The sequence below is a fragment of the Bombus bifarius genome, unplaced genomic scaffold (assembly GCF_011952205.1).
Source record: "Bombus bifarius isolate JDL3187 unplaced genomic scaffold, Bbif_JDL3187 scf7180000008321, whole genome shotgun sequence".
Classification (NCBI taxonomy): domain Eukaryota; kingdom Metazoa; phylum Arthropoda; class Insecta; order Hymenoptera; family Apidae; genus Bombus; species Bombus bifarius.
The window spans coordinates 410,211-428,857 of NW_022884591.1; the positions used below are offsets into that span (position 1 = coordinate 410,211).

The 18,647-nt window shown below is 37.0% G+C and overlaps 1 protein-coding gene across 2 annotated transcripts in view; it reads right to left on the reverse strand.

Annotated features, from left to right (window-relative positions):
- The window catches only part of LOC117212564 (ABC transporter G family member 22), a 270,995-nt gene that overhangs the window by 136,787 nt on the left and 115,561 nt on the right, over window positions 1–18,647 (reverse strand). The window lies entirely within an intron of this gene.

Genomic DNA, 18,647 nt, shown 5'->3' on the forward strand with positions numbered 1-18,647 from the left:
GACAATCCTCGAAGATTCTAAAGTACAATAACTGCATAATGTGTATATTAATTTCCTCTAAATATTTCAAGATATAATATTTAGAAATTATGTTTTAAATGTGTACGATGAAAAAATAGAATAATTTTGTTCTTTTTAATAAGATCGTCCATAAATATGTTAACTAAAACTGATGATAGAACGTTAATGAAAACGATGATGTAAGTACAAGATGTAAATCGAGATACAATCATATTAAATTTATAGCTAGATAAATTATTATTATGACAATCAAAATACAACTAATTTACACGAGGAATTAATTCTTTCTCGCTAACAGGTTAAACTTCTGAAAAATAATGTGGTCCAGGATAGGTCTATTCGCTCGTTTTTCAATAAGAACGTTTTAAGTCGCCGCAAATATGAGCGTTACAACCTTTTTGTACGGATGTAAAAAGATATTAACTGTAAGAAGCAGAAGATGAGTGAATGAGTAAATTTAAAACTATACAGAATATTATTAATCCAGATGATTCGTCAAGTTAAATCGTTTTTTATATATTATTCGCAGGTGTATGATACAAGATATATTACAAGTTTTTACAATTAGATCGATCATTAATGTAAATATTAAGCATCAATATTATAGTAATTGTAGCGATAGGTCACATACATTATTCATTGATATCGACCCATTTACGGTATCCTTCAACATCATAGAGAATCTTGTCTTATCTTTTTCTAATCAGATTTACGACTAAAAAGAACGTTACATTACAGGAGATATTTAACCACGCAATGTCATGAAGTATTTCATGCAAACACACTTCACCACAGATCTTAAAGAGTGTAATATTATCACGATTTCATTTGCATCTTGGTAATTAACCTAAATAAGATACCCAACAATGCGACGAGTATTGCACACATTTTTTCTCTCTCAATTAATCGCGGAACGTAAACACGTAGTACTATGTTTGTTCGACGAAAGCCAAGTTCGGAGCTACAATTTTACGAAAACGTCATGGAACACTCTTTTCCACTCGTTCGCTAGTTTCAGCGTTAACCTAGTTGAGAGTACTGTACAACAGTAACATATATCACACTCCTTTTGTGTCTCAGTAGCAATATAATAGAATAAATGCACGTGCATTTGGTATATAAAAAGTACAAGAAAGAATTGGTACTTTTATTTATAAGATCTACTAGGTAGATTTAGGCTTCAGTTTTAATTTAATTGAGAATATTGTATAACAGTAGTTCTACATATTGCATCCCTTTTATAACTCAATCAATAACACAACGAGGAATATCTATCCCTACATATATCTATTGTAAAAAGTGTGAGATAAAAATTTTAATATTTACTACAGTCCCTTTTGTATCTCAGTGAAGAAATTGACTATGTTGGCTATAAGAGAACACATCGTATTTTTATTCAAACTTCTATATTAGTTCAGTTAAGAGCACTCTACGACAGTGCTTCTAAATATTACACCATTTTTTGTAGTTAAATAACCAAATAAAAAGTATTTCTGCAAGTTACAACGCGAATTCAGAACACGATTTTCCACTTCGACTTCGGAATTAACCCAAATAGTTCACCCACAATACTACAATGTACCACGTTCTTCAGAAGAGTACAGCTCTGAGTTCCAAGCTGTGAGCTTCAATTTACGAAGACTATTCGTGGCACAATTGCACCAGATCTCAGCAGAATGTCTACCAATTCCCCTGACAAGCAAAGGTCCAAAAAGGTCCCCAGGTTTCGACTCTAATAACACGGTTGCAACCGTGCAACACTACCGGCAAATACGGTAATTTACCGAAAACAGGTTCACCGGATGATCACAACAATGTGGTTAGCCGAAGCAAAAAGCTGGCCGAAACGATGCTACGACCACGCTCAGTGGTCTTCGATGCTATGCTCTTTGACGAGCAACAACCGGCGCACCCTAAGGAACTACCACTCCCACGGTCTCTGATTATCATTTAACCCGTTTCAATATGTCGGTATTTCTGCCTCTTAACGTGCCTCGATTCCTGGAAAGTTACACTCGGTGAACGTCAATCTTCATAGACGAGTTGATTCTTGGGATCGATGATCAACGTCGCGAACGACGAGAAGAATAAGACGATTGCTTGTAAGTGGAAATGATTCTATTGAGTCGCTATGGATGACAAATGTTTTGGAAGAAAAGCTTTTCGATAGATTCGTTGGAAAATAATCTTTCTTCTCGGAAGAAGGTTTCGGAAATAAGAGGATACAATGACGAAGTAAATTGTTCCATCTCATAAAAGGAACTAAATGTACGCCTTTAATTACGCAAGTCTGGAAATGCATCCGAAAATAGCTGGCGTTTAACATAGACTAACCAAGCCAAACCGCCAGAGATTCAAATACCGTATCATTAGAACGCAGAATAGCCCCTAAATCTCAACACACTAACATCCGGCTTTGCACCGTGCAAAATATCACGCGCGGCAGAAGAAACACCATTAACTTACCAACTAAAACTTTGCAAAAATTTCCCATCAACTATTAGTTGTTCGATAATCAAACATGAACAACCTGCCAATTAAATAATTACAAGAATGTTATCGATCAAGACTTCTGTACATTGATCAAGACTTCCATACGTCTGTTTAACTCCATTCTGCTGTAAGTAAATTCCATCTTCTAAATGAAACAATGTCCCAATGACGTATGAATATCGCTATATTTCCATCCCTGCTACATTATCCCATTAATCTTCAAAATCGACTCAAAAATCCCATCACTCAGCAGCGCGTCCGAGCCAGTCACCTGTGTCAGCATCGTTCAAAGTATCCACCCCCGAAACTATTTCCAGACGTGGGTCCAGCACTGACCTACGTTTTTCCAGCGGCAGACGATAGAATCCCTCGTTCCACGAATCAGAGAGACACACAGGACGCAGGAGAGGAAGAAAGAGAGCTCGCCAGCGCTAGAGCACAGGGCAGAGAGCCGAGTCGGCCAACGCTATAGACGTCGGGACGCTATCCGGTCGATACAGGCAACCGGCAGACTAGGAAGTAAACCCGGGCATCAACCTCTCTGCCTACCACCCGTCACCCTTCTCCGCAACCTCGCGCCGGACGGACGCCGGGAGGAACCCCCCTCGATCTCTCGAATTCGCTCTCGTCGCTCTTCGACCGCGGGTGCAACGACCTCGCCCCGCCAGAAATTTGGATCTGGAGCGAGCGGCTGTGAGACCAGCCGCAACCTGTGCCGTGCATTTCGTAATTATCGACGCCGCCAGGACGACAACACAGAGGGGTGGAGTCCCGTTTCCGTCGTCGCAGACCTGTCTCGCCAACATCTTTCGCGATATTAGCCACCGCAGAATGATATTGACTTTGCTGTTCAGATACTGATCTGCAGTGACTGCAACTGGAGGACGAATGGGGTGTTCCATAGGGATGAATTTTCCTTCCCGCGCAAGTGGAAGTAGAAAGGGTAGGTCTTCGACGGACCATGCGGAGTCTGGTCTTTTAGAGGGTTGTGTTTGATTTATCGGAGTTGCACTGATTTGTCGTTTGGCTGTTTCTTGGGTTTGCACGAAGTTCAGGTGGGAATTTAGAGTTTGGACTTTGATTTTGGGAGGTTTAATTGCCAGGCAGGACGATTAAATGGGTTAAATAGATAGGTGAGGTTGGGTAGGATAGATCGAGGTGGTTTTAGGTCGGTTTGGTTGTTTGCTGCTTCTGAGTGGATTTTAGGTGATAATTTAGAGTTTGCCGTTTGGTTAGTTTAAATTAATAGATAGACAGGTTGGTTTAGACAGATTGCGTTGGTTCTGTAAGCTGATTTTGGTTTCGTGTCTGGTTAGTTCTTATTTTTATTCCAAATGATGATTTAGAGCCTGGTATTTGGCTGGTTGGAATTCGGGTGATTTCGTTGCTTCATTTAATTGGATTTTATTACTTCTTGATTTCTCATTAGAATTGCAGATTTAGTCCAAAATACATATAATGAACTAGGGGTGGTGACTATTAATGTGGTTAAATGAGGTGTGATAATTTGCTCCAACCGAATTCAAATCGTCGAGCTTCCCTCGTTTCAACTGTTCTTGGATATTGTTTCAATAAAACTGAAGTTTTCAATACTTCACCTGACATAGTGCTCGCAATAATTCTTTGAAATTTAACAAACCACTATCCGAACCAACCTGAATCCTTCAACATTCTTAGAAACCTCATTCAAGCCCAACCTTATTCCCCCTACTTTGAAGAAAAAGCATTGTCTCATCGAGGTGGAATGCAAATAAAATGATCGGTAGCGAACGTAAATCACGATCTCTTTTAGAAACTGGAAATGGTCGGAGAGTCTTCCGTCTCCGTATAATGAAAACGTAATGTCCCGTAAAAGCAGCGTTCCTCAACGAACGAAGCAGACGAAAGAGGAGAAGAGGCAAGGAAACGTGGAGAGGTTCGTTAATAAGCCGGTAACAATTTTGGACAAAATGTTGCACCCATTAAAAGCCCGATGTTCTGAGTTACGATGCGCCAAGCGAGATTACCGGACAATATTTATACCCGAGAGACGAGAGACCAGCCAATAAGGGAGGACTGTCTTTACTGGTTAAATTCTTGTACCTTGAGAAACGGGTCAAACTGTTCGTCTCGAGAGTGGACTTTCCATCTTCGATGAAGTAACGCTTGATATTATTGCAAATTGAGGCTGCTACCGTGTCTGATGTATGGTGTCGGCGATGTGGAAATTTTGGCCAAGGGAGTTCTCCGGTATTGAGAAGTTTCTTTCGAGTTAAGTTGCTTCAGAGAAACGGCGGTAAAATGGGCGAGGGGCGAGGGAAAGCCGCGAAGTTTCTTACACGGACAAGTTGGCCGAGGTTTGGCTGGGTTTGATGACGCGTATTTGCTCAGTTAATTGCTATAGGTGAAAGTTGCCAAGTCGTGTGTGCATGGATATTGTCTTTGGGGAAAGTAAATTGGTATCGATTGTTTAGGAGCTTGTTTACGAGCTTGCGTTCAAAGGCTTGTAATTGTAATTCAATGCATGTTTCAGAACGTTCGAGGCTGTCGCAGGTTTGAGATCGAATCAACTATGGCCTGATGAACGATGAAATTGCAGAATTCGATTATTCCAGGTTAACTGTTCGATTTCTAAGCGTTAGTGATGCATCCTCGTATTAGAATCAAGCAATTTTTTAAGCAACAACACGAAGTCGATCGAGTTGATTTTTATGTGATCTATGTGGTAAGTATATATATGTAAATACCTGTATATGAAGTAAATTAAAGAAACATTTTAGATGAATAACAATCGTAGCGATAAAACGCGACTGAACTAAAAAGTATTCTATTAAAAATGGTGGCAAAGATCTGGTGCCAAGAAAATACCATGAAAAGATCGATTATTTTCCAGTATATTTCTAAAAATTGTTTAGTTTCCTAATTATTCTTCAAATCTCCAAACTTTCCAATTTTATCTATAAAAATATTCGCATTTCAAATATTCGGATTCCCAATTTTCTCCTTTTCTTTCTTTGTCAGCAAGAAAGTAAGGAAAAATTGGTGGAGTGCATTAGATGTGATCGACGAGTTACTGACCTTAAACGCATCGGCTTTTATTTATGCATAACCGAGTTCGCGCACGAGGTAAATTTTAATGTGATACGACAGTCTGGTCGGAACGATTCCGAAGAAAGGATCTGTGCCAAGGTAATCGAAATGGAATGCCACCCGTCTGAACCTTTTCTTTTTTTTCTCCCTATTTCTCTCCTACACGCCTTGTTTCGAGTTCGAGCTCTCAGACCATTGCATGTCGATACTAAGAGAGAAAAGAGTTTTTAGTTTTATACTAAGAGATCCATGCTTTTTACGAATATTTTTAACTCGACCAAGTGTATAGTAGGAGAATAATATCTAGTGTTTCTACATAAAATTTTTAACACTTTTTGACACTTTTATTCGTTACCTTGTTAGCATAAGTTCATTACTACCAATCCTCTGGTGTTGTTATTGAATTGTATGCCAAACTACTACATTCTATGTAATTCTTTCAATTTTAAATGTTCGTATAAAAATATTCATTCGATTTTACATATCCTTATAAGGATATACTGATTAGTATATCACAAACTGTAATCAATTTTCTTAAAAATCTACTTTTAGACGGAAATACGTAATATCATAAATCCAATAGGACAATCGATTTCCCTATTTTAGAATCCTCAGATCAATACACAATGGATAATTAAAATATACTAAAAGATATAATCCAGTTATCTAACAATAAGAAGATATTAGAAAATTTAAAAAAACAAAGGAATATTAATTGTTCCCATAAAAGAAGGGTATCCTCGAAAAAATGTTAACAGTTCTTCTCCTGCAATTTTATCACTTCATATTAAAATATGTATTTGCATGTCACATACGTTACATGTAGGTAACCAATGTTTGCTACAGCTTCTTTTCTAACTGAGATAAACGAGCCTGTCACAGAATAAACTCTAAGAACCTAATCATCCAAAAAAATGTTCCATAAGAACTAGCAAAGTTTTAGAACGAAATAATATTTCCTCGGAAATTACGTACAGTTTTAATTTAAACCTGAAAATCTACCTTAAATGCTGCTAAAGTGATATTAAAAATACAGAAGGTGTCTGCAAATTTGCAAAGTTCCCAATATACCTAAAAATAATTCAAGTGTGAGAGACTCGAATCGGTAGACAGCAGGCACCGATCAAGTCAGCAATTATCTCTGGCAGCGACGTATCCGCGAGGCGAGACGCGACAAAGGTCGCTGCTGGCAGCGAACATTTCACAGCCTCCTGACATTTCCAGCTTTGGAAAGTCTGGGAATTCGCGGGTCGAAACGGTGCACCGCGGCGAATTCGATTGCGCCGGATACCACGCGACCGACCCACTAAATATTACACCACCATGCAAAAATCCTTAGCACATTTTCTATATTTTTCACATAATCTTAGGAACGTCTGGAAACTCATCAAATTGAAATTGCTAAATGGACTTATTTTTAGAAAAATTATTCCTCTATCAGTATTTAGACTTCCCTCGTCGTATAAAGTATTAAGTTAATACATCCGATGCTACTGATACATATGCTAGTGATGTAACTGTTACACGTTGAGTTTCGTGCATTTTGATAGAGCAACTTATAAATGCAAAGAAGGCGGTAGGCAATGCATTGGAGCAAATATTATTACCAGACTCCGGATGTTCATGCAAATTCATATTCTTATAACTTAGTTGAAGCAATACAGTCGAAGCAAAAAATTCATTTCGTCCGCTAGATATTGTAAGAAATATTATACTTTGATGTCATACTTTTGATATTATACTTTGGATGTTATGTATATTTTTTATGATAAAAACCATGTAAGTATCTATACTGACTATCAGAACAAGTCTGGCAAAATAATATTCCGTTGTATTGTTTCACGACTAATTAATTTTCTACAATTTCGAAATAGGTATGAGAAATATCCAAAGATCCAAGTGAGAATGTACAATACTCTGAGCAAAAATCTTGAGCCATCTGCATTATTGGTCTTTCAATAGCAGATAACGTATCGTTAAATGCTTTCTCATATGTTCCTCTGCTCAGCAAGAAAATTGCATCTCATTCTGATTGGAGAAATAGAAACTGGTGACTGCTATAAACAGGTTGTTTACTAGCAACACAATGATGCGATATTAAAATAGTACAGTAATGGACATACAAAGCAATTCTTAAAGAATATACGTGGACATATAGAGATGAATCTTTATATATTTCTTTTATAGAATTGTTTATAGAGCGAACACTACTTGGTATTGTATATGTGTAAAACTGTTTATTTACAGAAATTTGTGTACAAATATTCCTAAATAGCCATTAACATACCTTCTCGTCTCCTATTTTTGGAAACTTCATACAAACAGTTACGCAACTGTCTATCAATTTTCATTTAATTCCTTAATTTATCACGCATCATACAGCTTCTCCTCGATAATTACTTATTTCGCAACCTTCACAATAGTATAATAACTGTCTAGTAATAAATATCGTACGAGGAATTTAATTTACTTTACCTATTCGTATATTGTGTGTGCTCAATTACAGTTCCATTTAGAGATTAGAATTCTTGTATTGAATACTCGGATCTAAAAATGATATTCGATGTAATTAACGAACCTTCTGTCTTGTTTTCACGGTGAAAACTAGACAAACCAGTTGCGAAGACAAATTTCGTGGAGGAAGGGAGGGAAAATGAGTTATCGTCAAAAATATCTAGCACGTCCAACGCTAATCGGTCTATCGTCTGACAGAGTCATTAAACTCCGTTTACAAGCAGAAAGCAGTTCCTCTGGTTGTTGGCTGGATTTTTGCTGGCACAAATTTCCCGATGCTCGTGTAATCAGCAACTGGAAAACATCTCTTTCTCTGTCCGGTTACACGTACACGTTTGCATACATGCAACGTTTCTTTTTATTCACATAAATTTCACGCTGTCTGAGCAATCCATGATAGGAATACGCGCACGCTAAACTAAGATCTCGACCATGTAGCCTATAATTTTCCAAGCTTTAGTAAAAAATAGAAAAAAAAAGAGAAAACATTAGAATAAAAAAATTGAAAAGAGACAAGATGGTTGATCTTAATCGATTGTAAATACGTGTTTTAGAATATCACCAGACTCGGTGATTCAGTAACTTTCTTCTTTAGGTCTTTTGAGTACAGTGAAATAGGATTCTTCTAACGTTTCTGTTGCACAATTCTGCCCTTAATTGGAAAGTATTGATTACTGTTCTTGTAGATATAATAGACGTAATAATATATTAATAAAATGTAATGCAATAGAAAAAGGGATGGCAAGTAGATGAAATAAAATGGGAAAAGTTACCAACTAAATTAATTAAAATATAGAAGTTCCGTTATCTTTTAGTACTTTAATCTTCAAATTTGCCATAACGATATCTTGGTTTCTTAATAATTTCATCCTAATGGTATACGAAAATAATGGATCGTAATTATAATTTATTCGATAATATTATAACGTACTCTACGATGTTACTGTACTGCGAAATAATCTCTCTGTAGGTATTTGGATTTCTTTTTAAATTAATTTCAATTTCTTTGCATGATACTATAGAGGATTAATATCAGAAAACTGTCTTTTATTTGTTATATAAAAATGAAACGAATAATATTTGCGATTAAATATATAGATTGTACGGTTTTTAATGAACTGTACGATTCGATTACGTTCGATTATTGGGACCACGATCGCCAAATATCGTCGAACGATGCAGTGACGAGTTGCAATGCGATGCACGAGTCACCGATCGCATAATCGCGACGGGACACGTGTGTTGCACCTTGAATCTGACAGTATAATGAGCCGCGACGTCCATTATGGAAATGTTGGATTATTGATTTGTCCGAGCGTTGGCGTTTTTTAATTACACACCGCGAAGGCGTTCATCACAAAGGCTTCGATATAGTTCGCGATTCTTTATTCAAACGATGATTCGCGTTCTCCATCATTCTCATACGTTGGAATCGAAGATGAGTGTTTGCATGTTTCGTAAGAAATTTATTTAGCAGTTTAAATATTGGACATTCTTGTACTTTGCAGAAAATTTATCGGTTAGTTTAAATATTGAATATTTTAGAATTTTGTGGCAGATTTGTTTATGAGATTAAATAGTAGAGGTTGCTCAATAGCGTAAGACTAATTGTTTCGGATACTAAACATTCTTCGATACTTTTGTGAAATTTATTTATTGCTTCAGAAATTCTTATTAAATTTCTTTCAGGGGAAGAAAAGATTTAACGATACTTCGTCCGACTTCGAGTTAAGAAACCTCTGTTATTAGTAACTTTAAATCCTATCACGTAATCGTACGAATCAACGTTTCAGAAATAACTTGATAATTTACTATTCGGATTTATCAGTTTATTACTGAAAGGAACATCGACATTAACATCGAGACATTACAGAAACGAAAGCCCAGTTAACAATCCAGCTGCGATACTCGTCTAGAACTCGAAATCAGATCTTACGAATCGGCAGGGAGAATGACTTTTTCCAATTCTTTAATGGAATTCTGCAATGTAAACAAATCGACTGATCTTCGCAGCGTTAAGGAAAATACCCAACAACACCAACGAAGGAAGAATCTATTCGCTGACAATATCCTATCATCCGTTCTCCTTACACTTTACACGGCCGTTCCATTTGCAGCTGTGCAAACACATCGTCTATCCCTTCAACATACACGCTGTGCAAAAATTCTAGACCATATGCCAAGAGATATTGTTTTGTTATGTCGTGAGAAAGAATTTAAGCGCATATATGTACCTACGACTGCCATACTTTAATCTGATTGTTAATTATCTCCAGCAACGTTAAGCCTCGCTTCGTTTCAAAATAATCAAGTTTTTGTCGTCGTTGCTGTCTTTGGAGCAAAACAGATAGAAAATCAAAGCATTGCATCCACGCTAAATATCAATAATATGATACTTATGGACCACATATGTATACACATATTATATGGCAATGTTCATACGTCATTTAAGGCATTTATCGTCAAAATACTAATATTCGTGTATCATTTGCCATAAAAGATTAGGAAATACGCGAGCCTGATACAGGCGCGAGAATCTAGTCGCACCGGGTGAAATCTCTCGAGTCGAGTAATTATTACACCGCGCTGGTAGCGATCGCGGTGACGTATGGTTATTCAGAGATGCAAATGTGCAGTTTCTGCGGCCGTTCGCCGGCCAGCACACGCGCGTCCCACTTTTCTTCGCGGTCGGAATTTTATTCGCGGCCTTTTGCGCGTCGAGACACCGACACGCAGCCCGGTGCGTCGAGAGAGACGGTATGTCGCGTCCCCTTGATACGGTAAACCGAACACCGAACTTCTCTCCTCTGTCGTTTGCCACTATTTGCGGTGAAACGCAACATGCGATACCACACCGCGCCGGAACACGATCCTTGCACGCGAGATCACCGTCAACGATCAATGTAGAAATGCTGTTTACGAGATGCTAATCGGAAGAAGAAGAAGAAGAAGAAGAAGAAGAAGAAGGAAAAGGGGAGGTTCGCAGCGCTTAATATTAGAACCATTGATCAATTAATATACAAAGTGTACCGAAAATCCTGGTGACAATTTCTGGTTTCCTTTTACGAGGAAGTCACGAAGTCCCGTCGTGTGAATTTGGAAAACAACGAGAGTCGAGTGCACTGAACTGATGCGAAATGTAGTTGATTTTCTCAAAGATGAAACTTCGTATGAAGAATTGTCATTCGTATCGATCTTGCACCGATATTTTCCACTTACTTTGCACAGAGAATCAGTTGGTTTCGGTTTCTGTCACAGAACGGAGCACCTAAGTGCGAAGAAACTCATTGAACCGACTCTCGTTACCTGTCGAGTGCGCGCGTACTTAGCGCAATTTCATCGTCGATTTTCCCGCAAACGAGGTCTCGTATCAAAAATTCTACACTCTACATATTCGACTTACTTTTGCACGAGCAACTGTCCTCGTGTACTTTCGGCGCATCCTGTATATACATCTGTACATCTTGTACATATTTCATTGGAATTAAAGCAGTACGAGGAAAACTGTTGAATATATAATCATATTTCTATCAGAATAAAGGCAAGCTGTTAATACGATTAAACACACTTGTATGTTTATCATAGTTGTAGAAATTAGAAGTGTGATATACCAGCTTTTACTTTGATCTGGTATATTTATCGTTAATTACTGTGCTATAATAGCAGGTGTACAGCATTTCGTTACCAACGTCGACGATCTTACTTTTCCACGTTGTCACGAGCTTTGATATGGACTGACTCATATTTGAACACTTATCATGGAAAATTGTTATGTTCATAATTGTACGTATCATACAGAACATCTTGAAATTTTGTTAGCACTGTAAGATCGAAACACGACTATCATGTATACAATAACAATAATAAAATATTTATTGCAACTCTGTGTTTCGCAGAAATCACAGATGTATTTAAACGATTACACAGCATTATATAGTAAGCCTCGATATTTAATGAGATTACTTTCGACAATTACTAGATATAATACGTGTTTAAGATAATGTTATTGTATTTTGTATTAAGTTCCTTTTTGCTGTTTTTATCTTTCTCAAGAATATTTTCTATTATTCGTCATTTATATTACAAGTACTGTAATGACCACTACAATGAGTTCTATTTATTTAAAGAGTTATATCGAGTTGGCAACTAAGTGATTGCAGATTTTGTCATTACCACCGAATGATAAAATCCGCAGTCACTTAGTTACCAACCCAACATCATGTGAATAGTGTTGCTCGTAAATGACGTATATGTGGTTTTTTATTAATTAATGTCGCGACAGCTGCTGAGGCTATCAGCGAAAGGGATACGTGAATTACGGATACACGCGTTTAGTAAATTACAGTTCATTATTGTTAAGTGATTTCATAGTAGATTTAGAAAAGTGGTGTCTATGATGACTTTCGTAAAGTCTTCAAATTAATTTCAATTTCTACGTAACACGAAACAGTGATTATTCGAAATCGTCAGTCCGGACTATCAGCTTCTTCGAATCTTTACATGAAACGCCTGCCACGCGGCAATAACAGTAAAATTCTAAATCTATGAACAATAAACCCCACTTTCTCCAACTAAAACCTCGACTCTCTAGCTTAAATCACAACTTTCTCCGCTACATAATAATCTCCATAACGAGTCCTACCAACAAATCTGATTCATAAAATTAGTACAATTTAAATCTATTACATATTCTACGAATTTGTTACACATTGTTGCATGGAAAAATAACTTGCAACAGATTTTCCAATACCAGGAAATTAGCGAGAAGCGCGAGTTTCTCAGACGCTAAACTGATCAACTCAACTTTGTTATCTGTGCAATTTCTCAAAAAATGATTCACTTACTTTCATATCAAAAACCGTCTCTAAGCAATTGTTTAAATATCGTCACTTACTTCTGTTTCTCAACTTATAGAGTCGATCAGTATGGCTTCTGACCGGTTTAAACAACAAAGTACCATGCCTCTTAGAAATACCTGAAACAAAAATGAATAAATAATTATTATATCGTTCCAGAATAAGAAAAATAACAACATCACATCCTTCCATACTTCTACCAACCCTGCCACCTTTCTCCCGATCATTTTCAATCAAATTACATTTTCCTAACGCCAACTGATTTATCTCCAAAATTTGAACGAGATATGAAAGAGGATTATCGATGTGCGTGTATTCTGTCGTTCCAATTTTATGCTACAAATTTTCCTAACGCGTTATAAATTCTTTCTGTTCGTTAAAATGAGACCACGATCGAGATAGGAAAAGATCGAAGATCGATCGAATTTCTCCAAGAATCCTAACGAAACTACTTCAACTGGAGCCATGGAAAAAATCCTTGTCCGGAAGGACATTTGTCGAGAGTGTCATTTCCCAGCGCTTTCGTTCGATCAGCATTGGAAAGCTGATTCCGCGAGCGTTATCGCGCGAAGAGAAACGAAGCGAGGCGAGCACAGCGGGAGTGACATAAAGGGGCGCGGTGTGGGTGTAGACGATTCTATCTAAGTCCGAGGGCAATGCACCGCGTATGCACGACGGACGGCCAGAGACTCGCATCACTTAGCTCACGCTCCTTAAGAATCCTCGCTCTCCTTTGGTATGCCGACGACGTCGCTAAATTCTCCTCCGCACCTGCGCTCATCTCCTCGATCCTTCGCGAATCGACGCTAACCACACGAACGAATCTTTTCTTGTCGCTCTATGATGATGCTGACAACGACAGTCTCTCAAAAGCCAAACCGGACAATGACACATTCGATTGTACTCGAGTATTCCATTAATGTGGAACTTCGATAAAACAAAATTATTTACTTTTTGTAATATCTGTAATTATGCAGCTTCGTGTTTACCTACATTGAGATATGTATAATTTTATGTGCTAGACTGGGTTAGATGCATAGTAGTGAGACATGTATGTGAATATCAGTGTGTGGAAGTATGTGTGTGCGCGGCGTCTCGAAAACAAATGAATGTAAACTGTTGAGTTAACAGTCTGGCATGAAAGAAGGTGAGACGCGTGCAAGTGTGTATCGATGAATATCTTTGAAATCGCTTGTCAAATAAATATATAACTATTCTAATATGAATACTAAGTGTAAATTTAGTGTTCCTATACCATTATTTCGGCTATTAAGATCGAAAATTCTCAACAATCTACAGGAAGAAATGATATAAAGAATAGTAAATATCGTTTATAATATCGTCATCCTCCTGTAGTTTCCAATTCATCCAGTCAACCTGATTTCCGAATGGCTCAATTTCTATTCGGACGTAGGTTTCTATTATGGAAACACGGGAGTTAAATATTTGAAGAGTAGAGACAGGTTTTATAATATTTAGGTGTCGTGCGAAGAATATTGGTTTACGAACGAGCATGGACAAGTTCAGAATCTAACTGACATTTCCATCCGCCGTAAAATCGTCGGCCTCCATCAAATACCGCTTCTTTGAACTATTGGCTTGGCAACTAAGTGATTGCGGATTTTGTCATTAGATGGTAATGACAAAATCCGCAATCACTTAGTTGCCAAGCCAATATTTTCCAGTAGAACTATTGTTCCAAAATAACATTTGGATAGAACAAATGCTATTTTCACATGTAACAGGTTCTATCGTTCATCCTAGAAAGTACGAATGATCCTAAACGTCTATTAAAACGATTGAAGGACTTTGGAGACTAACTGCTATTATTTCAATGAAATATTGCACCAGTTCGAAACAATGTTTGATAACATTGAATTTATAAAACTTTCCGGGTAAATGATACGTTCGTAAGTTGGGGAAAAATTGGAAGTTGCATATGTCGAAGCTTGAAACGGTTTTAGGGAATAAGTAGTTGAATAGGAGAACGTGTAACGTTTTAAGGAGAAAGTGACGGCTGAGTCAGACAGAGGTCGCCGAGACATTAGCTGTCACGCTTCACTCTTGGAACGATTATACTCTTCAATGCTAGGAAACACTGTCTTTTTAGCAACTGCATAGCTGAGAATCGTGTTCTTTACTCCTACGTAATTCAATGTTTCAACATGGTTGTATCACGTTAATTTATGGCCGGGAGAGCGTCGTTGTGACAATCTAACGATGTTGCATTGTCGGTAGAACCACTAACTACTCAGCGTGACGCGAATAAATATTTCGAACGCGTAAAGGATATCGATGTATAAAATATTTGACAGAAGAATATCAAACATAATATAAAAAAATGTTCTTCCCTAATTTATAAACATCTAATCAGTAGTTGGATTTTTCAATGTTAATTTGTTAAGAAGATCATAGCTGTTTGGAATTTTTCTTTTTTATTGGAAGAACTAATAATAGGATATAGCAACTGTTACTATAAATAGATTGTTTCGGCGATGACGCAACGGCATGATAATAAATAGATCACTGATACATAATGTGAAATTTGCAAGTCATACGATACGGTAGATTAATTCAGAAGGCGGAATAGTCGAAGCAATTTCATTGATAAAGTTGAAGTAAAGTTCAAATAACGATTCGATATATTACAAATAAAACATCGAATAATATATTAATAAACATACGAATAGTTTATCGCAATCGATGTTATAGAGAAATAAATTGCGAAATAATGACAATGAAGAAAATTTTTCTTCGAGTTCGTAATATGATACTAAATGTACTTTCGAAGTCTTCCAAATATTCGAATTTAACGAGTGGAGGTTCGTCAGTAAATGCAAATTAATTACATATATAATTACGTGCTATAAAAAGTACGATATAACACCTTACAACAACCTTGCACTCTCTTCGAGCATAATATTCGATAAAGAAAACTACTTCACGAAAGAATAATTCTATCGACAATTCAGACTATGCGTAAATTTCCTGAATTCCCTACATCTTCCTCCAACGATTACTCTTGCATCCTATTTCCATAATATCCATAATATATCCAATTTGAATATCTTAAAATTTCCTACTTGCGTTTAAAAGTGATGAGAAAGATAGGAATAGAAGAATCTTCTCCGGATTCTGATATAAGAAAATGAATTATTCTCGACACGAAATTGAATAAGGAGAAGCGATAGGAACACGAAGATGCAACGAGGTCACGCGATTCGATCCCACGTCGCCAAATCGAGGGTTGAAAGCAAAGCGGGCGCCGCTGGCTTCCGATATTAATTTCGTCCATCTTAATTGACCCGGATGCACCCTGTTCGAGTCATTGGCTGCATTCATCAGCGGTCGCGTAACATGGACCAACGACATCGATCATCCGCGGCAGTGACATATGTTTCGTGTAGCTCCGATCCACGCGACGTCAAAGTAATTGGCAACGACTTCCGCGTCATAGAAACACGTTACATACGTTTCCACGAGACCACTTTGATTTTCCTATTTTGCTCTGACAAAAGAGAAACACTTCGTGTTAATTACCGTGTAAATTACCATCTATAAGCCTATCTGTAGATTAGATGGTGAAATTAATTATATCCTCGTTAGATATTTTCGTTACATAAGCGGCAAACATTTTCCTATATTTTTATATTAATGGCGTTGAGTATTCTTTTTTCTATAAAGGATATAATATTTTATATAATAAATGTTAGATATATTTTTATATAATAAATTCTGCAAAGTGTTGAAGTCTGATTTGAAAAAACTGAATGACATCGTGAGACGATTTTATACAGGGTGGTTGGTAACTGGTGGTACAAGCGGAAAGGGGGTGATTCTACGCGAAAAAAGAAGTCGAAAATATAGAATAACAATTTTTCGTTCGAGGCTTTGTTTTCGAGATAATCGACTTTGAATTTTCGCTCGGTACGCGTGCAGTACGTTATAACAGATCTCACTGTGTTATATTTATATTATATTATATTATATTATATTATATTATATTATATTATATATTACATTATATTATATTATAATATTATAGAATAAAAAAAATTTTTTTTTTAATTTTTCCATCGAGACAACGATCTACAGTGAGATCCGTTATAACGTACCGCACGCGTACCGAGCGACAATTCAAAGTCGATTTTCTCGAAAACAAAGCCTCAAACGAAAATTTTTTATTCTATATTTTCGACTTCTTTTTTCGCGTAGAATCACCCCCTTTCCGCTTGTACTACCAGTTACCAACCACCCTGTATATCACAAAGATACGAAACATTGAATAAAGGGAGGCTGGACATCTTTGAGATGGATGTCAATTTGGTAATTAAAAGTCAAGTTCGTGAGAGAAAAATCTGTGATTTTCTTTTTACTTTTTTTAATTTTACTGTAACTAGGAAATATCAATTTTTATCGTATCTACGCCACCACACATCACGATCTTTTGCAACCCTACGAACTATTCTCTTTTATCTACCTCTCAGCCGTTTTATTCCATTTTCTTCTTCCCGTATATGAAACAGATAAAAATCAAATAAAATATACGGAATGTACAAAAATTCCAATATAAAAATACATAAAATGTAAGAGATTCTGGTGAAATATGTAAAATATACAAAATTCTTCTTCCGTGTAAAATATATAAAATACACAAAATTCGAGTAAATTCAGAATATAAAATTCGCCTAGCTAGCGTCAAAGGCAAAGCTACGGAGAATTCAGAAGCAAACGCTGTGGAGCGCCAGAGGGGCAGCTCGTGACGAATTTTTTCGCGATTCACGTCGCAATCCGTGAACCGAGACGCGTTTTATCGCCAACACAATGAACAGCTTATTCGCCGGTTCGACGCTCGACTTTCCTCCGTGGCACGCGGCAAATATTGAAGCTCATTTACAGATAAGACTTTTGCAGACTGGCAGGCGTACGAGCAAACGTAGCGGTGCAAAAGTATCGCGGATTTTTCGTATTCGCTCTATCTTGATTCTTGTTAGAATCGTTGCGTCATGGTGTACATATATGCTAGACTTTTTCTAGGATAAAGAGGAGCCTATTTATAAATGGACTGTTTGCACATCGATAACGCCAGCTCTCTGTACGTTCTTCTTGAAATATAATTTCGAAATTCCAAATTGATCGAGTTCCTTCGTACGATCGAGCGTAGCTTACATAATTTTCACGAAAACGAAAAATAAATTGAAAACCTTTCACGAACGTGTTTGAACGTGTTCACCATGTGATTCAACGTAATTCCGATTCATACGTCTTCCAACCCATTCTCGAAGTTGCAAGTATTCAAAATCGGAAATCACATATTTTATATTTAATTTAGAGGACTGTGTATTGTAAAATTTTCATTTATAAACGACATGATAAGTATTAGGTTGTCCGAAAAGTTTTTTTCGTTTTATGAGGAAATAATAGACGCACAACCTTTCTTTTGTTTTATATTATTTTATTCTGTTGAGGTAAACACCGCGACATTTCACAGACTTGGTTTCGCGTTTGTACGAAGGTGCACTGTTGTAAAAAAACACGTGTGCGAAAGAAAGACGCTTTTCCGACGACCTAATATTATTCACGCGTCAGAAATACTTCCATCTCGAACATTGTAATCTATCTCATAGAGTATACAAAAAAAGACAATAAGCGACGTATTCTAATTTCACTATATAAAACGTATCGCTCGTTTAA